At 44.0% G+C, this 11,979-nt stretch overlaps 2 pseudogenes; both read left to right on the plus strand.

Moving 5' to 3' along the window:
* The first annotated feature begins 1,251 nt into the window (after nt 1-1,251).
* LOC136459404 (putative laccase-5) lies at nt 1,252-4,037 on the plus strand (annotated as a pseudogene).
* Nucleotides 4,038-8,065: 4,028 nt separating this feature from the next.
* Nucleotides 8,066-9,376, plus strand: LOC136461147 (uncharacterized; annotated as a pseudogene).
* Nucleotides 9,377-11,979: the final 2,603 nt, after the last annotated feature.

An 11,979-nucleotide genomic window follows, 5' to 3' on the forward strand; every position in this document is an offset into this window, starting at 1 on the left:
ACGAGTTCATTTATTATTTGTTACCAGTGATCACTCCTTCCATTTTTTTCATATCATATTAGGTTTCAATTTGACCGTCAATTAAATAAAAAAGCATATAGTTTCATGACATGTGAATTATATAATTATAAAAGTACTTATAGTGAATCTAAAAGAATTAATCTTATATTGTCAATTTATATATCTTTTAAAAATAATGATCAAAGATAGAAATGTTTGAACTAACACATCATGTAAAAAAACAAAGAGAGTAGTAGAGATGCCATCATATAATCATTGAAAACATAACATAACGCTAGTTTATTACTAGGAAAAATGAACTTTTGCTACAAAAGATAACGCAAAACAAGACTTGAATTCTTACAAAACTTTATGTTCTCAATGTAAATGGAGAAGCGATTTTTTGTTTTATTCTCACTAAAATCAAGTTGCGCTTACTCATTTGGCTATCTCTAGGAGCAATTCTCACGGAGATTCTAGAGCTAGGAGCACTCTGAACAGCCTAAGTGATGTGTTGTCTAATATCATGAAGATGGCATTGCGAACACCCTATTACATCTAGATGGATTACCTTTGCTCTAAATCCTAGCTTTGCCACTGTTTGGAACTATAGTATTAAACTAGTAATTCACTGAAATCACTTGTTTTTACCCAACAACTTTGTATACATGGACAAGTCAATCTGCCTCCTTGATTTTCCGCTGCTGCTCATAGTAACAACTAAATGGGGAATATGGAGAGGGTTCACTCAACCAAACCCACATGCCGGTGCATACATGTTGAGTATGTGCTATCCTCACCATCCAAACACCTCATCGAGATATGTGCCTTCTCAATCAGTAGTGTGAAGCATTGGGGAGAGTAGTGTGACGCATTGGGGAGAGTGAGCGGCACGAATCTCAAAGCAGTATTCAACGGTGAAGATAGAACGTGTCATGGTACAGTGGTTTTCTCTCACAACAAAACAGTATCAGCCACAAAAATCATCAGCCGAACAGCTCAGTTGAGCATGTACATGCTACAATAGGTTTTCGCATAACATAGAGCGCCTTGCGGTGGGACGAGGGAGAGCTAAAGCCTAAAAAGGAGCAACGAGTGGCCCAAGGACAAGTTTTTCTATTTGCTTCCACCAACTAGGCCAACCACCACCGTGCTGTGACCTCTTACCATGCAAGCCACGAACCCGGTCGGCGGCCATCATGCGCCTATATAGAACCCAGCACTCATTCCATAGCAAAGTGCACCACTTCACTTGCTTCAAAGCGCAAACACACAACAAGGGCAGAGAGGTTGTCATCAGACAATGGGCGCGCGTCATGGCCTCCGGCGAGGCGGCCAAGCCGCCGCCGCCGCCTTCTCCGCATGTCCCTTCCTCATCGCCTTCGCCGTCCTCCTCGCCTTGCCGGGCCTCGCAGCCGCCGACACCCATTACTACACGTTCAATGTACAACTTTCGCGCACGAGCATTTCTCGAATATAATATAATGCTCGCACCTAAGTTCGCACTAGTATTATTGGTGCGTGCCATGTACTCTCATGCGTGGATTTGATTTTTGCAGGTGCAAATGACGAATGTGACACGACTGTGCGTGACCAAGAGCATCCCGACGGTGAACGGGCAGTTCCCGGGGCCGAAGCTGGTCGTGCGGGAAGGCGACCGCCTCGTGGTCAAGGTTCACAACCACATCAACTACAATGTCTCGTTCCACTGGTAAGTACTCCGTAAGATCATATATATCAGGACGCTACGTTCGCGCGTTCAATTCGGGCCAGCTGCACTCTGCCGGCCGGCGTATCACCCGCGTCTCATGCAGGCACGGCGTCACGCAGCTGCGCAACGGGTGGGCGGACGGGCCGGCGTACATCACGCAGTGCCCGATCCAGGGCGGGCAGAGCTACGTGTACGACTTCACCATCGCGGGGCAGCGCGGCACGCTGTGGTGGCACGCGCACTTCTCCTGGCTGCGCGTGCACCTCTACGGCCCGCTCGTCATCCTCCCCAAGCGCGGCGAGGGCTACCCGTTCCCGCGCCCCTACAAGAGGTGCCCATCCTCTTCGGTAACGCCTCTGCCCGCTGGGCTAGTCTCGTCTCTCTCTTCCATCAATCGCTCCAAGATGCCTTTTTTTTAAAAAAAAAAAAGAAGAAGAAGTGTAGCATATAGTCTGAACCTTTTGGTAATGTGTGTGAAATTGTGAATTCTTTGCAGGTGAATGGTTCAATGCGGACACGGAGGCCGTCATCAACCAGGCCCTGCAAACTGGCGCCGGCCCAAACGTCTCCGATGCCTACACCTTCAATGGGCTTCCAGGCCCGACATATAACTGCTCGTCTAAAGGTACATTTCCTTTCTTCGGAAGGACTAAAATTAGGCCCATTGCTTATTCTTTATTTACACAAATTGTTATTACAAAAATAAAATGGGACGAAGATCAAGGAAGCCTAGGATTTGTGATTTTTGGATCAAAACAGACACGTACAAGCTCAAGGTAAAGCCCGGGAGGACGTACATGCTCCGGCTCATCAACTCCGCCCTCAACGACGAGCTCTTCTTCGGCATCGCCAACCACACGCTCACCGTCGTCGAGGCGGACGCCAACTACGTCAAGCCATTCACCGTGAACACGCTCGTCATCTCGCCGGGGCAGACCATGAACGTGCTCCTGACGACGCCCCCGAACCCCGCCTCCCCGGCCTACGCCATGGCGATCGCGCCCTACACCAACACGCAGGGCACGTTCGACAACACCACCGCCGCGGCCGTCCTCGAGTACGCCGCCCCGACGACGTTCGCCGCCCCTGCCCCTGCCGGCCCTGCCGCTGTACAACTGACACCGGCGCGGTGGCCAACTTCTCGCGCAACTTCCGCAGCCTGAACAGCGCGCGGTACCCGGCGCGCGTGCCGGCGGCGGTGGACCGGCACCTGCTCTTCACCGTGGGGCTCGGCACGGACCCGTGCCCGTCCAACCAGACGTGCCAGGGCCCCAACGGCACCAAGTTCGCGGCGTCCATCAACAACAACTCCTTCTTCCGGCCCGGGACCGCGCTCCTGGAGGCGCACTACAGGCGCCGCTACGCCGGCGTGCTCCTCGCCGACTTCCCCACCACCCCGCCGCACCCGTTCAACTACACGGGCACCCCGCCCAACAACACGTTCGTGCAGCACGGCACGCGGGTGGTGCCGCTCGGGTTCAACACCTCCGTGGAGCTGGTGCTGCAGGGCACCAGCATCCAGGGCGCCGAGAGCCACCCGCTGCACTTGCACGGCTACGACTTCTTCGTGGTCGGCCAGGGGTTCGGCAACTTCGACCCGGTGAACGACCCGCCCAAGTACAACCTCGCCGACCCCGTGGAGCGGAACACAATCAGCGTGCCCACCGCCGGCTGGGTCGCCGTCCGCTTCCTCGCCGATAACCCGGGTAATCATCTTTACTTTACGCCTGTCGACGATCCGACATGCATGCTCTGCCTGTGTTGACTTTAGTTGACTTGGTTGCGTTTGTCTGGCAGGCGTGTGGCTGATGCATTGCCACTTCGACGTGCATCTGAGCTGGGGCCTGTCCATGGCGTGGCTTGTCAACGACGGCCCGCTGCCGAATCAGAAGATGTTGCCTCCGCCATCCGATCTTCCAAAATGCTGATGACTGATATGATCGTTTATCATCCGAGGGGGTAGATGGGCATTTAAGAAGGTTTTGGTGCACGTCGGCGTACTTTCTTACGAAGTTTGAAACAATTTGGTTTGAACTATTTAATTGCTGTGTGCCGATTTTTGGCAAGTGACTGGGATTTTGCGATCCGCTTAATCCCTCTTTTGAAACATAAATAAGATGCACAACAATGTGTTGTTGTACTGTTAATCTTTTCTTAACCCCTTTCTGAACATTCAGCACTGCTGTAGTGGTGTGTTCACATTTTTTTTAGATATATAATAAGGTTTGGTGTGTTCACAATTGCTGTCGGTATGTCATGACTTGTGTTACTAATCCTTGTGTTGTTTTTCTCTGTCTCTGTATAGTACTGAATGTCTGAATCCCTCTGGCCAAAAAAAGTTTGATGCCAGTATACCCGGGCCGTGTATTATATTGGTCACCAACCACAATGGTACTAACTGAACATTTGTAGTACATGAACATCATGCTGCTGAAATAGCATGTACTAGCAATTTGCCAATGCCAGTCTACCATTTTATTACTACCATAGCTTAGCTCGACAAGCTGTAGCATGGGACCATTAACTAACACACAACTTGTCTTGTTGCGCATGGCGGTACAGAAACTACTGAACTTGTATATACAAAGCCCCATCAGTCTATTGTCACAGTATCTATATATAAAGTAAAACGTCTACTGTGATTGCCGTTAATCGCTCTTGTAGCCCCTATGCCGCATTCATGTTCCGGCAAACGGCTCAACATGTTAGCAGTTCCGAACTCAATAAAACTAGGGTCAGTTGGTCATCTGCACATGCCTTCATTATTTTTTTTAAAAAAACATTAGCCTAGATGCCTATTTCGTTGGATACTCATGGGACAAAACCTAATAGAACTGTGACAGTGAAAGCGTACTATTAGTACCAGTACAATTGCCCAAATAGCTTAGAGAGGAATCACATGCGCTTTCCATAGGGGAATCAGGGTCAAGCAACTCAACAAGCGGCGGTCTGCCTGCCCCAGTCCTCTTGACACTCCCTATTATTTTTATTATTAATAGAATAACAACCGGCATCATCCTCCAGAGAGCTATCAGACCAATTTGACTGAATCAAGTTTACAAAACCAACCCATAACTCAATTATGAAATAAAAGATGCAGAGACCACATTGTAGCATTCTTCGGTTTTCAGCATGTCTTCAACAACAACTCCTTTTGCACCTTACACCGTTGCAACTAGACCTAGAACCAAAGCCAATATGGTCCCATGAACAAAGATATACAAGAGAGCTTTAAGTCGACATTTGTTAAAAAATAATTTTGCACCTTACAAGATTACTGTTGCACCTATTAATAAAAAGATATAGTTTTTTTTTCTCTTACGAGATACCAACTACTAAATAAGTTTTCAACATTATAGGGTGGACTAAGACCTAGCACCGTATGATTACCTCTCTCCGCAAGAACCTAGTTTAAATGAACTCAAAGAGGAGGTGTTAGATTGTTTTAGCTTACTATAGAAATTTTTTTATCTTCACAGGTGTCTTTAATCACCAAACTATTTGTAAAACCTTAACTCCGTTATTGACTACATATTTATACATCAAATTAGCTAAGAAAAGTCCATTATTATGAGTGAGACAAACAAGTACATCCTTGTTGCAAACTTACATTAGCCACTCTCGCAACAAAGTCATTCCATTCTAATACTCTATTAGGGTCCAAATTGCTAGCTGACGTGTACTCGAAATAAAATGAAAAAGGGAAGTCCAGCGCACTCTTGATCTGTTGTCTATGATAACATGCGCAGCAAAGACACATACTTCCTTGGAAGGTGTGCGAGACTATCAGCTGAGAGACTCGCTAAGGAGTTCATTTTTCTTGCCTTCACTCCTCCACGTCAGACATATCCTTGCGTCAGCCAGCGATTTGGATAGCCCGATGGGAGCGCCTTTAGGGCGTCCGCAATGGTGCTGAGCCAGCTAGCTATTTGAGTGTACAACTCAGCATATATCCTATGTGGAGGAAAGAGAAGATGCAAAAATATTCGAGCCGGCGACTTGCTCAGTCGCTCAGCTCGCACGCGCGACGATGCGCCAAATCGCCAGCTTCATCGCCATCTGCTAGCTATTCTTCCAGCGTTTTCAGATCCGCTGCGCGCAACCCTCTCCTCCCCCGTCCCCTGCGCGGGAATCCTTCTCCCCCATCCGCTATGTGCGAATCCATTTTCTCTCCCGCGTCACTGCGTGCGAAAATCCGTCCACGGCGCACGAAAATCCCTCCACAATCCACCTTCTCCCGCCCTTGCTCTTCCGATTTAGTTCTGGAGGCGTCAAAAGCAAGGTTTGTTCCTCTTCTTTTCCGTCATATCTTCCCATCTATCTTATTCCACAATCCAGCTCCTGTGCTTGACTCTTTCGATTCAGTTCCGGCCCGCGAGATCCTTGTCGCTGCTGGTGATGAGCCGCCGGAAGCGAGAGATGGCCCTGCCACCACACCAGACTGGATCTGCTTAGATGGGATCCGTAGGATCCGCCCCTGCTTCTGCTATTCAAGTGCCTACGCATGATCCTGCACTTCTTGGTGGTGGTTCTTCTATTCCAAATATAGGAGGTCCATCAGGTAATCGAGTTCGCTCTTGGTTTCTATATTTACCTAGATGCATAGCAGTAAGCTAGAAAAAAAAATCAATGAAGTCACTCCTGCTACTTATTGATTTTTTAGATATTTAGTGGAAGTTTATCTTGATTTCTTGATAAAGTGTTTGTCTAAACTAATGGCCGAATGGCATGACTCTGCAGCATGGTGGCCTGGACCTTTGCCACAAGCCACATCTTCAGCAGCCACATCCACAAATTGGTAAGTTTTATTTTTTTCTATGTAATTTTCTTGCTGCACTAGGTTGTCATTTTATTATGTTCAGAAACAGTTAGTTCACTAGCTATATTAGTTTTATTAGAAGTAATGTTCAGAAACAGTTAGTTCACTAGCTATATTAGTTTCATTAGAACTAACAATATGGGTTGCTTGATTTTTCAGTGGTATGGATTACTATCCACCTGGTGGTTTTATGAGCATTTTACAATCTGGACAACCATTCTTTCCTCATGTTTCGGCACCATGGCCACCTATGGGAAAGGAATCTCAATTAGCACCACCAAAAAATGACTCAGGAAACCAAAATTCTAAAAGAGATCGAAAGGCAAAACCATCATCAACTTAGATGATGGAAACGATGGTAGGACTGCAAAGCGCCTTGTATTTGATCCAGATGAGGACGTGAGGCTAGTAAGTAAAATTGTATCACTCACTTTCTTTTTGTAGCTACACAAATATATGAACCCACAACTAATCATGTATCCTAAATTCAGGTCAGTGCATGGCTGATCCACTCAAATGACCCAATCAATGGGAATTGCAAGAAAAATGAGAAGTATTGGGGTGATGTACATGGACACTACAATAAGACTACACCTACAAACCGAAAAAGAGAGGTGAAACATCTCAAAGATTGCTGGACAAAAATTAAGAGATGGGTGGCATTTTTCTGTGGAAGTTGGAAGAAGGCTACCTCAATTTATCTTAGTGGATATTCAGATGAGCAGCTAAAAGACATGGCTAAGCAGTTTTATTTGGATGACTATAAGGAAGGACCATTCACAGTTGAGCACTGCTGGAAGATTCTTCGTGATGAACCCAAGTGGCATGCAGTTTTGGAAGAACTTGAAAACCCAAATAAAAGGAGTTTGGATGGTGAAGATGAGGCAATTGGCACCTCAAGGACACCAGAAGCTGTAGGAGAATTGGAACGTCCTATAGGGACACAACAAGCTAAGAAAAAAACGCAATGGTAAAGGTAGAGTCAGCGATGATGATGTTAGTTTAGATGAAGACTTGAAGAAATTCATTGACATTCAAGCAGCAACAAAAAAATGACAGGAAGATTTCGTAGAGGCACAGAACGCATTTCTGAAAAGAAGTTTCAGACAGCAAGGCTTAACAGGGAGGTCCGCTTTACTGGAATCGTATAAAAAACTCTTGTGTATGGACACTAGGGAGATGACAGAGGATATTAGAGCTGAGCATGTCCTTGCCCTGAAGATGCTAAGGGAGAAATTGGCCGGTAACAGTAACTAAGGTACTTTATTTACTGCTATTTTTTTACAGCCAGTCAACATGTATAAATGCATTGCTAATTATCATGCAGTACCACTAAATTTAGTCGGTCAACATCTATTACCAATGCTTTGTGAATTATCATGCAGTACCACTAAATTTAGTCAGTCAACATCTATTACCAATGCTTTGTGAATTATCATACAGCACCACTAATTACATGACCAGTATGGCTGCATATATGCACAGCAGCCCAAACTCTCCAACCTCTATACCTCTTTCTAAACTTGTCTCCAAACATGTCGGATCAATCCGATGATTCTGTAGACCCCTTAGAAGAGTTCTCAGCTGAGCAACAAGCCCTCGACTCTCTTGCTAGCCTGGATTTTTATGAAGATTAAGGCAAAGATGGTGGGTAGTTCATCTAGGCGTCGAACCAGAAAGTACATCAACAGGGATCGTGAAGGTGCTCATCAATGACTTGTGGTTGATTACTTTGCAGAAGAGCCTCTATATTCTGATGCAATGTTTCGTAGAAGATTTCGGATAAGAAGGCATGTTTTTCTACGCATTATGGATGCCCTGGGCAGTTGGTCTCCCTATTTCACTCAAAGGGTAGACTGTACTAATCGCCCAGGGCTTTCACCACTGCAAAAGTGCACAGCAGCAATCTGTATGCTTGCATATGGGACTGCAGCTGACATGCTTGATGAGTACTTAAAGGTTGCAGAGAGCACTGCCCTTGAGTGCTTGGAAAAATTTTGTGCAAGGGGTGGTTGAAGTTTTCGGCTCCAAGTACCTTCGACGTCCTACAGCTGAAGACATGGAGCGTCTGCTCCAAGTTGGAGAGTCTCGTGGATTCCTTGGAATGTTGGGTAGTATTGACTGCATGCATTGGCGATGGGAAAATTGTCCAACAGCATGGAAGGGGCAATATACCACTGGTCGCTATGGATTCCCAACCATGATCCTTGAAGCGGTAGCTTCACATGACCTCCATATTTGGCATGCATTCTTTGGTGTTGCTGGGTCTAATAATGACATCAACGTGCTTAATCAGTCCCCTTTATTTCTTGAGGCGATAAAGGGTGAAGCTCCTCGGGTTCAGTATTCTGTCAATGGTAGGCAATACAACACTAGTTATTACCTAGCCGATGGAATTTACCCAGAATGGGCAGCCTTTGTGAAGTCTATAAATTCACCTCAACTAGACAAGCACAAGGTGTATGCAGCAGAACAAGAAGGTGCAAGGAAAGATGTGGAGCGTGCTTTTGGCGTTCTGCAAGCTCGCTTCAACATCGTGCGTCGTCCAGCACGATCTTGGAGCACAAGGATTATTGGACTGATCATGAAAGCTTGTGTTATTCTCCACAACATGATAGTGGAAGATGAGGGAGAAATGGCTAAGGAGTCTATTGATCAGAATGCAATTCCTGGAGAATCAATTGTTCTTCCTCCTGAAGTGCAAAAGGCCACAAACAGTAACTCATGCTTCAATGATGTTCGACGTAGAAATTCTGCTATCCGTGCTCACTCTGTCCACTACTCAACTTAAAGATGATTTAATTGAGCACATTTGGCAGCGTTTTGGCCATAGGGCTCCCCACTAGTATTTTTTTTTGCTAATAACCTCATGTAAGATCTGTCATGAATTTCTTTTTCTTATTGGCACTGTTAATTATATTGAGTAAGCTGACTTACTGCTTGTTTTCTTTTTCCAGAATCGTTGGTATGAGGTTGATTGGCATTTCTAGCAGGCTATCATGGAGGTTGACTTTTAGATTTTGGTGCTTCTTCCTCAACGATGCAGTTAGCTGTTCAGTTTACTTTTGTGGCCTAAAATAAACATGTATGGCTAGAGTCATTGTTATCAATTAGTGCATTATGTAGTAACGTATGGACATTCTATTTTATTTCCATGTTTAAAACCTTTGGTTGTCCTGGTTGCTTATCTTTAGTTGGTCATGTAATGAAATGGCTTGAGTCATGTTTATCAGTTCATCATGTAGTAACATATGGACATTTTATTTTATTGTTGTGTTCAAAAGCTTATTCATGTTTTCATGGTTGCTACCAGTTGGTTATATTGAGATGAGATGTTTAGTGTTATTCTTCATATAGAGAGACACAAAGATAATCTTCACAACACATCCGTTCTCTCTCTTGTGTATGAAAGTACTAAAAATAACAAATAGCTAGCACTATATAGATAGTTGCATGGACTGCTAGCTATTTAGACCCCGTTTGACAGAGCTTCTCCAGCGACTTCATGAGCCATGTTAGGAGCCGTTTTCTACTAAATGGGGTAAAGTAAAATAGCTTCACTTGTGAAGCACCCTAAAAACATGCTCTCACAGTGATTTGGGATGGGATAGAGTAAAAAAAAGTGGCTTCTCCCAGGCTCCTCCTCCAGGCCCCTAAAAACATGCTCTCACAGGGAAGTCATTTTGTCAAACGATTTACCAAAACCGCTTCAGCTCCACCAGGTGGAACTGTTCGTGGAGCTGAAGCAAAAAAAAAATAGCTTCACTAGTGAAAGTAAAGCTCTGCTAAACGGGGCCTTAGTGCTGAGGTGGATGGCTCCTAGCTAGCAATTAGCTAGGACTGTTGCGGATGACCTTAGTTTGCTACCCACTAACACTTCTAAAAGGAACATTAATCAAGGGTCTTCTTAACACAGTTAAGACTCGTAAAAAATGTAAGTTGCATGTCTTTTTACAAACTTCGTAAAGTTTTTATTACCTTTAATATATTTATTTCTCAAAAGCTTTTGCCGAACTCCATATTCATTATATAGCTTAACGGTAATTCTACGGGTTCGCTCGAGTGTTTCTCTCGACCTGCTCACTCGATTCGAAGGTGTGCGGGACACAGGTGCGAGCTGCGGATGGTTTTTTTTAATCGGATGAGGTTAAGGAGGGCTGTGCGTGTGGGGCCCACTCTGACTGGCCAGACGCTGAGAGGCACATCGTTGGATGCAAGCCGTGCGACCAGCCTGTTTGTTTGGCTGTGGCTTATCGTAAATGATCGTAAATTTTTAGTTCAGAATAGTATTTTTCTCTCACACAAATCAGCCAGCAGTACTTCTTCACGAACTCGCCGACCGAACCAGCCAACAGCACAGTGCAGCAGACTGCTGTCCGGCCACACCTGCCCACCTTGGCTCCTCTGCCGCTAGTCCTTATTAACATAAATGTATGTATGCATGCACATTTATTCCTGCGGATAGATCATATCTTATTATAGTATATTTTACTATTTATATTTTGGTATAAGTTCCTGTGTTTAATCGGTGTAAATTGATTATTTGTAAATAAGAATGATCAAAATCACTTGAACATTTATCTAATCTTTTTTTTTGCTTATTTTAATTTCTGTATGTTTTATTGGGTTCCTCTTTGAAATTTTCCAATTTGACTTTCATAGAAATAATCTGACTATTTTTTATTTTTATTTAATATTTTTGTATTATTTGGATTTTTTTTGTTCATTTGATTTGGATCCAATGGTCTTAACAATCAAGTGTTGCATGTATCAAAAACGCCGAATTTTTGTTTGCCTTCTCAATGATCATAACACTTTTCCCTTTTATTATGAAATTTGTATGTTTTATTGATTTTTATTTGAAATTCTTCCAATTTACCTTTCATAGAAATAATCTGTTAGTTTGTTTTGACCTATTTATTTTAAATTTGTATGTTTTCTTTGTTTTTTCTTTGAAACTCTTCCAATTTTCCTTTCATAGAAATAATCAGTTAATTTGTTTTGTTAATCTCATTTTTTTTATTTTTCTACTTTTTATTTTGATTTTTTCATTTATTTGATCTTTTATATTTGGTCTTTTAGACTATCTCCAACAACTAACCCACATAGGCACGTAAGCCTAAAATAGGTAGTAAGAGGTCTAAAATCAGCCTCCAGCAGAGTACCTATACGTAAGATCTATTTTGGGTTGCCTGAGAGACACAACTCAAATATGAGCATCCTCTATCCTATAAACTCATTTGCAGAAAGAATTATCTTTTAGGTCCTGTTGTTGAAAAATACATCCAATATATATTGAACTATTTGCCTGTAGCGATACACGAATGTGTGTTATATTTTGACTGTTGTGGTCGGGGTGATAGCCTTCACGTGGATCGTGTGCTTATGGCAATCGAGTGATTCCTAGCCTGAAACACTCGGGCCTTGTTTAGATTGTAAGTTTTTTTAC

Source organism: Miscanthus floridulus, chromosome 6, assembly GCF_019320115.1.
Source record: "Miscanthus floridulus cultivar M001 chromosome 6, ASM1932011v1, whole genome shotgun sequence".
NCBI classification, from domain to species: Eukaryota; Viridiplantae; Streptophyta; class Magnoliopsida; order Poales; family Poaceae; genus Miscanthus; species Miscanthus floridulus.